The sequence below is a fragment of the Astatotilapia calliptera genome, chromosome 16 (assembly GCF_900246225.1).
Source record: "Astatotilapia calliptera chromosome 16, fAstCal1.2, whole genome shotgun sequence".
NCBI lineage: Eukaryota > Metazoa > Chordata > Actinopteri > Cichliformes > Cichlidae > Astatotilapia > Astatotilapia calliptera.
In genome coordinates, this window is record NC_039317.1 from 16056258 (window position 1) to 16069059 (window position 12802).

Here is a 12802-nt window from a genome sequence, read left to right on the forward strand (position 1 = left end):
CTTACTAAAAAAGGTCAGAAACAGAAAGCGTGTGGAAATGTTGCCAAAAAATATTTCTCGGTGTATAATGCTACTATAAATAAATGATAATGACATTAAGAAATGCATTCAGCCTACATGCTGAGGCATAAAAACAAGCAAAGTAAATTCTGAGAAGAACTTGCAACACTGAATATCCTGGTAACCTTGTGATGATGTGACATCCGGCATCCCCATCCATTGACTTATTGACATCGAAGTGACCTAAGATTATTGTCCCAATTATCACAACATCACGTCTGAAATAGTGGCAGCTGTGACTCTAAGGCACTTTACTCTTCATTCTCTGAAGATATCCTGTTAACACGATGAAACAACCTAAAGGTCACATGTCTGTCTTATTGGCATATTTGCTTAAAGCCTTGCTATTCCTGAACCTTCGTCCAACCAACCCCTTCTTTAATTAGACAACTGAAAGGCTAAAAATAGGCAATAATGACTCATGGAATATGTTTCACAGTGAGACTAACACTGTTTCATTTTCCATTTGACCAGAAAATATGGCATATAAATGATTCCATAAATATGTGCTTTGGTCTAGTTGTAAGCAACTGTAATAAGATCTACAATGTGGCCCCGAGTCACAGCAAGCAACCAATCTTCTGCTAGTGATTTGTATGTTCAGTACTATATGTTCCCAGCAGTGGCAATTTCTCTCCCGCATCAGTAAAAAATAGTACTTCTGTGTGGTGCTATTACCTTCTTAATAGCTCTGCTAGAATGAGTGTATTGAGAGACAAATTGTTGGAGTATCTGGCATTATATTCAGACTGAAGGCTTGCTACTGAAATTTGGAACACGTCTAGGCCATTGCAGCAAATATATAACAATATTAAACTCAAAACCTACAAGTCCAGTGTGGCTGAGGTGTCAAATTCTATAATATGACAAGGGAGTACAAGCAAATGAATGTGCCCAAACTTTCTAAGCCAGTTAATTGTTTTTTGTTTGTTTTTTGGTGTGTGGGTGTGTGAGAATTGTTTAACTATAGCACCACTAAACAACTTTCTTTTGCTAACATGGAGAAGTAAATACAGTTGAATTTGGTTCTATTATCTAATCTCCCGGGTCTCCGTTTCATTCAGATCCAATAAGTTCTGGTAATCATCTTATCTTGGTAAGCTTTTTTCTTTTTTTCTTCTTCTTCTTCTTTTTTGGGGAGTTTCCAAAAAAGTGATTTAGGAGATTGACAACTAAAAGCTTAATTTAAGGAAGTGAAAAAGTCATTGTGTCACTGGTTTTGTACTATGCTGTTGAGTCACTTTGTATTTGTCCCAGCACTGTTCATTTTGGAAAAGAAGTTGTCAAATTCTTTCATTTCACAAATTAAAGTAGCTGGAACACATCTATAGTCTAGATGCAACATGCAAAGGCTCCTTAATGGATTTTAAAGTAGAGGTTAGGAAAATAAGCCCCTTCTCTCCTGCGGCTCGCTTTTAGCTATGTGGTAATACTATCTACACTGAGTTCCATCATGTCGATGGAATTGCTGTACTCTACATTAAACCTCACTCTTGTCTCTATCTCCGTGGCTCTCAGTGCTCTGTCAATTTTTCCATCCTCCCTTTAATGTTGCAGAGATGGGAGTCCCTAGCCAACAGCATGAATCTTTCTTCCTTCTAACAGGGGTCCTCTCTCTTAAATCCTGAAGATTCCAGAGACAGTGATGTAATTTACATGCAATTTTAAGATTGTAATATCCATTACATTTTTTTTTCCTTATTTTTTTTAAGGGACAACTGAGTTTTCTTTAATTCACCAGCAGCATATCAAGTAAATCAGATGGAGATAATATGGAGAAACAAACCTGCTAGAACTAAGGCAACAAAGATTGTAGACAATTTTCAGTAAAACATCCACAGAAACACTGCACAACAGTCTTTCTGTTTATACTGTCTGTTCAGTAGGGTCATCTAATCTTAATGCACTCAAAGTGGTCAGATAAAAGTCTCAAAAACACTTTTTTTGCCTAAAATTATGGATGTAATTTCCACATCCATAAGCACACTAGGGTCTAAGTAGAGGTCTGTTCAGTTGTCCATGTTTCTGTTGGCTTCATATGATGCTAGTCATCTCATCTCCAAAAAATATCCAGAAAAACATTTAGAGAGATCCTGTGTGAAGGAGTCCTTTTCTACCTGCATCTACCATTTGCCTTTCAATAAATATAAGGATCAAAGCAAAACTTCTCTTTCTAGACACAATCTATTACAGCTGATCATCAAGTGGAATCCAAGTGTGCGAGAACAGATAGAATCATGGTGTCATTGCATGTCTGTGGAGGATAGCCAAAACAATATAGATATAAACAAAACAAACGAACTTCAAAAATTTTTTATATTAATATAGATTATTTTATTGTTATTTTATCTATCTATCTATCTATCTATCTATCTATCTATCTATCTATCTATCTATCTATCTATCTATCTGTCTGTCTGTCTGTCTGTCTGTCTGTCTGTCTAAAGCATAGTGTGTGTGCAATTGTTGGTTAGGGTTATTGGTTGGTTAAAAAGTAATATTGTGCAGTGTACAATCCCTTTGATATGACTGGCAGACATAATACACATTCGCTATTATTTGTCCAAGCTGCCAAATCATTTTCCATGTCTGGCAGGATGCTTGCATCCCACCACAGTGACATAAACAAAGGATGTCATTTCCACTTTTTATCACAGAGTTTGTTGCTATGTTACTGAAATAAACTAATGAAATGTTACATTGAAAGAAAGTCTACTGAAAGAAAGACTCCCGCAAATGCTATGTGTTTCTCTTTCTTTTATGTTTTTCTCTGGGGTGAGGTGTCAGGGTCTTGTTTTTGTGTTTTTTTTTGGTGGGGGGGTTGTACATCTGTAAACTGCAGGCTGCACTGCAAGTGATGCAAGTCACATTTCTATATATTTATTGCCTGCCTGTATCCATCAGTCTATGATTTTTAGATTTCTGTCAGTTTGTCAAACCACATGGTAGTTTTTCTGTTTGTACCTCAAACAGTAACAACATATAAACTGCAGTGTATACACTAACCTTTTCAATTTGGATAGACAAAAACACATTCAATGGGGTCAGCATGAGCAGTGTGTGAGAAACATTACTTCATCTGCTCCTTCATAAGAAGCTTTTGTTGTATTTTTTCATAGATACAAATCTAGTTTTTGAGTGGTTAACAAACTGAGACATGCAAAATTTGTAGATAAAGTCTTATTATTATTTTTATTTCTTCTTATTATTTGCAAAATAAATTTGATGATTAACTGTTTGAAAAGTAAGTCTGGTAGTAGACTTAATAACTAATGAGTGGCCCGAAATGGATTTTTGTACTGTCAGCCAACAAAGCAAATACTCTGCCCAGAACAGTTAGTCCCAACAAGTGGTCAAAACACTTTTCAAAGGATCCCAACTGATTTTTTCTGCTAAAATGTCACATCACAGCAAGATAAGCAAACCTGCCACATTTTCATCCTCTGCTTATAAATGTATTTCCTTTTTGAAAGATCATGTTTTATAACTTTCTGAATTGGTTCAGCGGGCAGTTTTGTTCTGCACTTACATGACTGCTAATAAAAATGCCCAAATCATTAGGATTCATTGTAATTGTAAAACACGAGTATCTGTACACAGTTTAGTTGAAATTCATCTAGTATTTGAGCAGATGGGTAGGTGCAGTCGGTCAGTCTTCTTTTTGGTTCGTGAAGACATTCCACCTTTCATCCAAGAGGTTTCTTCAGTTTGATCTCTTCAAAGGGACAACCCCAATAGGAATCAAATACCTGGTTCTCTTCATCAGTCCTCTGTCTTTTTTTTCTTCACCCCCCCCCCCCCCCCCCAATTGCTCAAGACTAATATTTATACGTACTCAGAAGTGATAGACCTGAAGGTACAAGTGGGAATGACAGAAGCTCCACTCTGGTGTGGATGAATAAATAAATAAATAAAATTAAAAGCCTTTCCAGCTTGTTAGCCAGAACCATTACTGTGCTACATGAGTGGTATTTAAATGAATGGGGAGGACTGTATTTTCTCGTCTGTCTGTCTATGATTATGTAAGCATAAAGTCACCTAATGATGTCATTGGTGGTCAGTGGAGGTCTTTAACCACATTTTGGTGATTTTCTTCACATGGAGCTGTGCATGCAAGTGTTTTTGTTGAAACATTGCAAGGTTTTATCCACTGAAATCACCAATATTAAAAGAAAATATCATTTGTAGTACCTAATGCATATTTTGAGTCTTTACACTCTCACTTCTTAAAATCTTTTTTTAAATATCATGTAATCTGGACTTAAATCAAACGAAGCAATGTTCTGTAGCACTACGAAACACTCTAAACATCATCCTGTAGCATTATGAGTCCTCTGGGAAGAGGGAGGGAGTTTCTATATAGTTGATTAGAATTTTTGATTTGAGCAAATAAGCACTAATGTATCATTATGACATTTGGACCAGTGTGGAGAGAACAAACAGGCAGTCCAGTTGTTTGCATGATTAGATTATTCTGTGTCCAAAGCATTAAAAACCGTATCCATTTGATCATACCTTATTTGGCTGCACGTCTTTGAATTCAGTTCTCAACTACACAGAAAGCCGCTAAACACAGCGTCCGCATTATGGATCTGTCCGTGTTTTACTTACAGTAGTAACAGACGGCACTACTGGGAGATCATTTATGCATGAAACACAAAGCTGTGTTATCGCTTTGTTTTGACGTCTTATTTTGGCACTGTGTTGTGTTACAACAGGTCAGACATAATTTATACAATATGTGATGCTGTGATGAAACAATTCAATACTGATAAATGTCCTCATTCTCAAGCAGTCTGCAGGCACAATGACCTTAGAGTGATATTTTTGATATGATTTTTTGGTAATATTGTGAGATATTGATGGGTAGAACTGAGCTAAACCAGTGTTATACAGATGTAGAAAAAAGGTTTTTCTTCAATATGTTGTTGTGTATGTGTGCACATATATGTTTGTATCTAAAAGCACCTGACTGTATATGTATACCATAGGCACATTATATCACAAGGGACAACAAGATAATCTAATATTGTAGAGGAATAAAAAAGTAAGAAAAAAAGTGAATAAAGACAAAACATCACCCAAATGTACAAATGTGCCCGAACACATGGCTCCAAGTACTCAAGACATATACAGGCCCAGTAGTCACACTACTTGTGGTTAAATTGGGAGGTGTTGTTTCAGCTTTAAAGCTGCCCTAAGGGATGAGGCTGACCTTTTAGAGTAAGCATCTGATGACTCCCTATGGACAAGCCCATACTCGTTTAGATGGAGTCTTTACATTTTATTTAGTTAGTTATTCATGCAAGCCACCTTGGGGGAGTCAGGCAGTCTGTGACAAATGCGACCTTTTATACCTGAACTGCATTAAGGTGATGACTGGAGGAAGAAGAAGGCTGTCTGTTGTTGAAACCATGTCCCTGTAATGTAGTTGCTTAAAGCCACTAAATGATCTTCCATCATTTTGAAAATAGGATTAGTTCATTATCCAAGGACACATTTGTGTATTTATTTGTCTTTTACATAAATAAGCCAACTACTGCTCAGGAACCCTTAAATCCCAATTTAAAAAAAGACATGTCTTTCAGTTTTTGTGTCTTTTTCTTATCCCACTAGAATAATATTTGTACAAAAACTCTCACACAGTCTGCAGCACATGAGAAAACACTGGATGGCTGAAATCTCTCCAAATGATTTGTGGCCTAAATGCTTATTCATTTCTAAATTAGCCAGAGGTGCTTATTCTTGTCAGGGCACCAATATCCCTAACAAGCACTTGCTTAATAAATAGGCATCCAGGGCACTAAACTTTAGGATGACACTATTTTGGAGTGAGTACCTCTTCATGTACTCAGTTATTTAAAATGCTGTCAAGAGGCTGCAGATCATCACTGAGAGTGCTGTCTATTAAAGGTGCTAAATGAGGACGTCTCTGCTTGGCTTTCATGTACAGAGTCTATTTTTATACAGATGTGATAGAAGGTTTTTGTAACACCATTTTTTTTTAAATAGGAGTGGATTTCAACCATTCTGTACCCAAGGCACCTCCAAAAGTCATGCAACAATTTTAAGGCATACCTCCATGCCATCTGACACATCATCAGTTGTTCTTTTCAACCGTATATTGTCACAGAAAGGCAGCATCTGGATGAAGCACTAATGACACATAAGAAAACAACCTTTATTATCATTTTCTCTTAATCAGATGAGTACGTTTAAATGTCATTCTTGAATGCAGTTGCAGTAATAATGTATGGTTGACATCAAATACCCAGCCACACCAGTGTGCCTCACCCGTTGGCCTCACCACACCATTTGGGAACCACTGTTTTTTAGTGCATGAAGATTTATTTATATCCCATGTGCTGGCTGTGTTGTGAGAGAGGCTATACAGGTAGGTAAAAGAGCCACCATTAAGCTTTCCATTAAGACCACTCTGATCAGAACTACCAAGGAGGCAAATAATTGAGGTGGGCAAACGTCTGTGCACTTTACCTTCTCAAATTTCAGTGCGACTTCAGACCTAAAAGTTAAAACCAACCAAACCTGCACAGTGAGGCCTAGAATGACTCAGATGAAGCCTTCCTCTTATGCTCCTTTAAAATGTCTGCTAATGTGTATAAACTATCACTTGCAATTGTCATATAACACCAAATTCATTCAAGAATGAACAAGACGATATTATTTGACATATAACCTTTATTTGGATTAGTAGACATTGCACATAAAAATCTAAAGCAATTTACAACCATTAACATGACCAAATTGTACATGCATATTTAACACTGTGTGTACATTAGAAATACAGGGAGTGCAGAATTATTAGGCAAATGAGTATTTTGTCCACATCATCCTCTTCATGCATGTTGTCTTACTCCAAGCTGTATAGGCTCGAAAGCCTACTACCAATGAAGCATATTAGGTGATGTGCATCTTTGTAATGAGAATGGGTGTGGTCTAATGACATCAACACCCTATATCAGGTGTGCATAATTATTAGGCAACGTCCTTTCCTTTGGCAAAATGGGTCAAAAGAAGGACTTGACAGGCTCAGAAAAGTCACAAATAGTGAGATATCTTGCAGAGGGATGCAGCAGTCTCAAAATTGCAAAGCTTCTGAAGCGTGATCATCGAACAATCAAGCGTTTCATTCAAAATAGTCAACAGGGTCGCAAGAAGCGTGTGGAAAAACCAAGGCGCAAAATAACTGCCCATCAACTGAGAAAAGTCAAGCGTGCAGCTGCCAAGATGCCACTTGCCACCAGTTTGGCCATATTTCAGAGCTGCAACATCACTGGAGTGCCCAAAAGCACAAGGTGTGCAATACTCAGAGACATGGCCAAGGTAAGAAAGGCTGAAAGACGACCACCACTGAACAAGACACACAAGCTGAAATGTCAAGACTGGGCCAAGAAATATCTCAAGACTGGTTTTTCTAAGGTTTTATGGACTGATGAAATGAGAGTGAGTCTTGATGGGCCAGATGGATGGGCCCGTGGCTGGATTGGTAAAGGGCAGAGAGCTCCAGTCCGACTCAGACGCCAGCAAGGTGGAGGTGGAGTACTGGTTTGGGCTGGTATCATCAAAGATGAGCTTGTGGGGCCTTTTCGGGTTGAGGATGGAGTCAAGCTCAACTCCCAGTCCTACTGCCAGTTTCTGGAAGACACCTTCTTCAAGCAGTGGTACAGGAAGAAGTCTGCATCCTTCAAGAAAAACATGATTTTCATGCAGGACAATGCTCCATCACACGCGTCCAAGTACTCCACAGCGTGGCTGGCAAGAAAGGGTATAAAAGAAGAAAAACTAATGACATGGCCTCCTTGTTCACCTGATCTGAACCCCATTGAGAACCTGTGGTCCATCATCAAATGTGAGATTTACAGGGAGGGAAAACAGTACACCTCTCTGAACAGTGTCTGGGAGGCTGTGGTTGCTGCTGCACGCAATGTTGATGGTGAACAGATCAAAACACTGACAGAATCCATGGATGGCAGGCTTTTGAGTGTCCTTGCAAAGAAAGGTGGCTATATTGGTCGCTGATTTGTTTTTGTTTTGTTTTTGAATGTCAGAAATGTATATTTGTGAATGTGGAGATGTTATATTGGTTTCACTGGTAAAAATCAATAATTGAAATGGGTATATATTTGTTTTTTGTTAAGTTGCCTAATAATTATGCACAGTAATAGTCACCTGCACACACAGACATCCCCCTAAAATAGCTAAAACTAAAAACAAACTAAAAACTACTTCCAAAAACATTCAGCTTTGATATTAATGAGTTTTTTGGGCTCATTGAGAACATGGTTGTTGTTCAATAATAACATTATTCCTCAAAAATACAACTTGCCTAATAATTCTGCACTCCCTGTAGAGACAAACCAGGAGAGATAAAAACCCCTTTCAAACATGCACTCCTTTTTACCTGCCAGGATCTAAGTGTGAATGAGAATCCCAACTACTTTTTCCATTAAGTTAGGGCAACAATATCAGAGCTAGGGACAGAGCAAAGTACAATACATCCATCCATTCGCTTCCGCTTATCCTTTTCAGGGTTGCGGGGGACGCTGGAGCCTATCCCAGCTGTCATATGTTATGTTTGAATTGGAGGAATGATGGCATGCCCTCACCTTAGCAGATTAATGAAGGCAGTAATATTACATGTCTGAAAAGGGCTGTATTTTGGATCTGCCAGACATGAGGATCACAAGTTTACTGAGCCGCTGCAGCAGCCTGAAAACATATTCAACATATTTAAAATATACTAATGCCGATCAGATGATCCTCATGCCGAGAGAGAACATCTGTTGTGTCTGACAAGTCAAAAACAATGAACCGCAGCTGCAATGACAATCAGAGACTCTGCACTGTCATAAGGGAGGTACCAAGGGAACCTCCTCCATCTAGAGCAAAAGCACGAACGAAAAAATTACGCATTTGCAAACTGCAGTGTCACAGCAGCACATATTTGTTAAGACAGCATCACAAACAGTAGCCAAGAAACCCAAATTAAATATTCGTCATAACTGTTTCCACAAAGTTGTCACTGATGCAACAAAGAGTCACAAAAAGTTATCTTTCATCACCATTTACCACAAACAGAAAAGGATTTCTAGCCAACACCTACATTTCTCCGTATAAACAACATTCACCATTATCCATATTATTTTCCAACACTGCCAAATGCTTTCATCTTCAGCTCTCATCTTGCCTCAAACAATAGTGACTCACATGTACACACAGCAAATGTATGAATTACTCATTCGCATACACACACACGCACGCACGCGCGCACACACACAGCTACTGTATTCTCCAAATGCTCTTAAGGCAATGGTGGCCTGGCAACTGTGACTATTCAAGTAAATCTAAATGCATCTTCGTATGCATCTCTAACCCTTCATCTCTGTTCACCCCATAGACGCCTACAGCCTGAACGAGTTGCTGAGAAGCATGGGACACGACTATTTATCACCAAGAGACACGGTCAGCAGTTTCCCTTACAAAAACATCACAAAACAAAGAACAGTTCATTGTTATATGTAAACACTTGACAACATAGAATAGTGTACAAGCTAACTCTGCTAATTGCGCTTGTATTTGCGTGACGCTAAAAGGGTTTTTTTTATGCCTTCACATGTTGCCGCTGACATTCACGTCAAAATAGCTGCACTAATTCAAAATCTGCCCCCAAGACAGTAAACATCAACACTAATGAAACTATTCCCAGAATACTTAACTTTCAGACAGCACAACCTTTAATCATATTGTACAGCTTGATTTCTGTGCTCCACATAAATCATACTGATAGCAAAAATCACTAATACATATTTAATACACTGTAACAGTGAAGACTATATTAAAACATAACTCATTTTGCAGCTTGCTGTGCACGTGATGACTGTCTGTTCATGTTGATGTTTTCCACAACAAAGATGCTTGTGACAGCTTTAAAAAGGGCAGCAGTGTGTTTTTCTGTGGTTATTTTTGTTTCAACTTTTTTCCTTTTTTCCTTTAAAGATCTTAAACTGTTTGTTATGTCATAAATGAGCTCCTTGCTTTATAAGATAATGCAATTAAAATGGCAAATCTGGTTTTGCAGTCTGGCAAAGATGATAATGTTTCCTGGCGCTCCAGACCTTCTGAGGCACCAAACGGCCCCAAATTTACAGTATAAATTCTGTAATTCAACTGATTATGATTTACAATCAAATATAACTAGTCAGGGAATGTCCTTCATGATTAGGGCGACAACATTAGTTTGCTGTTTTTATTTCTTATTTTTCTCGGGCAAAATTGAATGTATAAATAATCTTTACACACAAACACACAAATGAAGTAAATTTCAAACCCTCATTATAATTTCAAAGAAATCCTTTGAAGAATGATTTTCTCTGGCTTGTTGTTAAAACATTTATTTGAATGAATGATTAAAATCTCATTTAACACTAGTAGTTCAATTGTACCTCTATTTCCTCACAATGACTTTAACCTTGCTAAACTTTGTAAAGACAATGCACAAGACACTTAAGAAAGGGTTAGGGGACAGATGCTTGTCTGGTTTCATGATGAAAATATAGTTCATTTATAGTTACTTCAGACAAAACATGCTTAGATACATGTATGCAAAATATCAGTATTTCGCTATCCTTAAATCTCACAGCTCTGCTGTCATTCTACACCTCATCCTGCCAAGATAGAGTTTCTTGTCCAAGTCCCCACCTGCTTCATCTTTGCTACCACCACCAGCGCCAAGACTGAAGGAGTTCTACCTCCTCCCATCATCCATCATCAGACGCAGCTTTGCTATGTAACTTCACCTGAGTCTAATTGCCAAATAATTTATAACTGAAACTTTGTATTTCAATAATTCCAATTTTCAATTCATCCAAATATTCATTTATCACTGACTATGGCTGCTGCTGCTGGTCATTTATATGTATTGAGCTATTTAAAATAGAAACAAAAACTATGTTAAAATGCCTTATTGTGTCATTATTATTATTATTTTTAAAATAATTAGTTATCTTAATGCTGAATGTGATATTAATCATAGGAAAGCCAAGATTTACATATCAGTTGGGAATCTGGACAGACGTTTATTTAACATTCAGATAACCGAGATTGAATTTTGACATTTATTTTCTTATCAGCATTTTACGGCTGGAGAGCAGATTTTCCATGAATGCCCCTGCCTCCGCTGCCCACTCAGGCAAATTTACTTCTCAGGCAGCTTTGCTTGCACTAAACAATTACAGCACTGTTCAAACTGTCAACCACGTGCACCAGAGAGTCCCTGTGCAACACCTGTGGACAGTATTCTTATCATTCTTCAGCAGCATTTCCCCTGAGCACAACTGCACCATGCGTCAGCTACACTAGTGTCAATACCCCAACATTTATTGTAACAAATGGCTACACCTTTATATAAGGGAACCACTCTAAAATGCAAGTAGCAGCTAGAGTTCATTGGAGAATTACCCAATGTCATGTATTGCAGAGACATGTAGTGAGTAAGGCTGAAGAAAAAGCTATTGTCATGCATGGAGCAGGGTATGTGCCATCGTCATGCATGTTAATAAGAAGCTGAAGCAAGAGGAGGCGAGGATGGTAGAGAAGTCAATCAATGCAACCACTTACAGGTTTGTATAGCCTTTATGGAGAAGAGGGGGATGTGTAGCTGGCATGATAATTAAAGAATGTGTCACATTATAAAGGCCAACCCATTGACTGAACATGATTGATTACTCAATCTAATACAAGTCTGTGGTAGTGCATAAAACAAGAACAACATTTCTACTGTATGAACAGTGCTGAGGCTGGATGAACAGGCCATAAAAAACACATTGTTCACACTTACTCTTCTTCACACTGACATTTAGACTGTGTGTAAGTGAAATTTACTAATGAGCGGTCCAAGCACAAACTATTCGTTATCACAGTTATTTTTAGAATGAGATTCATTTTCATGGCCAGTTTTAATTGCTGTGAAGGGAGAAAGCAGTATTTATTGACATCTGTCCGTAATTGGTTGCGAGCAAATTCATAATTGAGCTGGAGTGTGTGTTTGTAGCTGATGGATGAGATGCAGTGGGCTGGGGAGTGAGGCATAACAACCTCTTTGACACTGCAGGGAAATAAGTCTGTTATAATTCTCCAGGACAAAAGTGCTCCTCTAATGTGGGAAACACCACCAGCAGATGCATAAATATCTCCCGTCTGCTGCTCAGTGCAGCGGCAGATCTGTGTTCACAAGGGAGGAATGTCTGCTTTACAAAGATTTAACAATGAGTTTGTCAGATCAGACTGAAAAACATAATTCCTTTTTCCGTGACATCACTTTCATGTGCATACTTTAGATCAGAGATATACATACAAAAGCTAAATGTCCCTGTGGAAATCAGTAAAGCTCAAACACTGTCAGAGGGGTAGATGAATGTCTGCCTCTTGAATTTCAATGATGATGGGGCCTGAGCGTGCACAGTGACACATGGAGGATCTCTGTAATGTTCTGTTTGTCAGTTTGTCCATGTGAGATCAGAGTTGTCTCAGTAAGATTTACTAGGCTAGTCTGGGTGTGTCAACAATATTGTCATTTGCTATATTTTCCATTATACATGCTGAGATTTCAGCTGATAAAATTATGTGCCCTAAAGTAGCTCTCCCACTGTAGGACATACATAAAAGGAAGTGTGCTGTTGCTCTCTCTCGCTCTCCCTGTATCTCTCGATAGATAGATAGATAG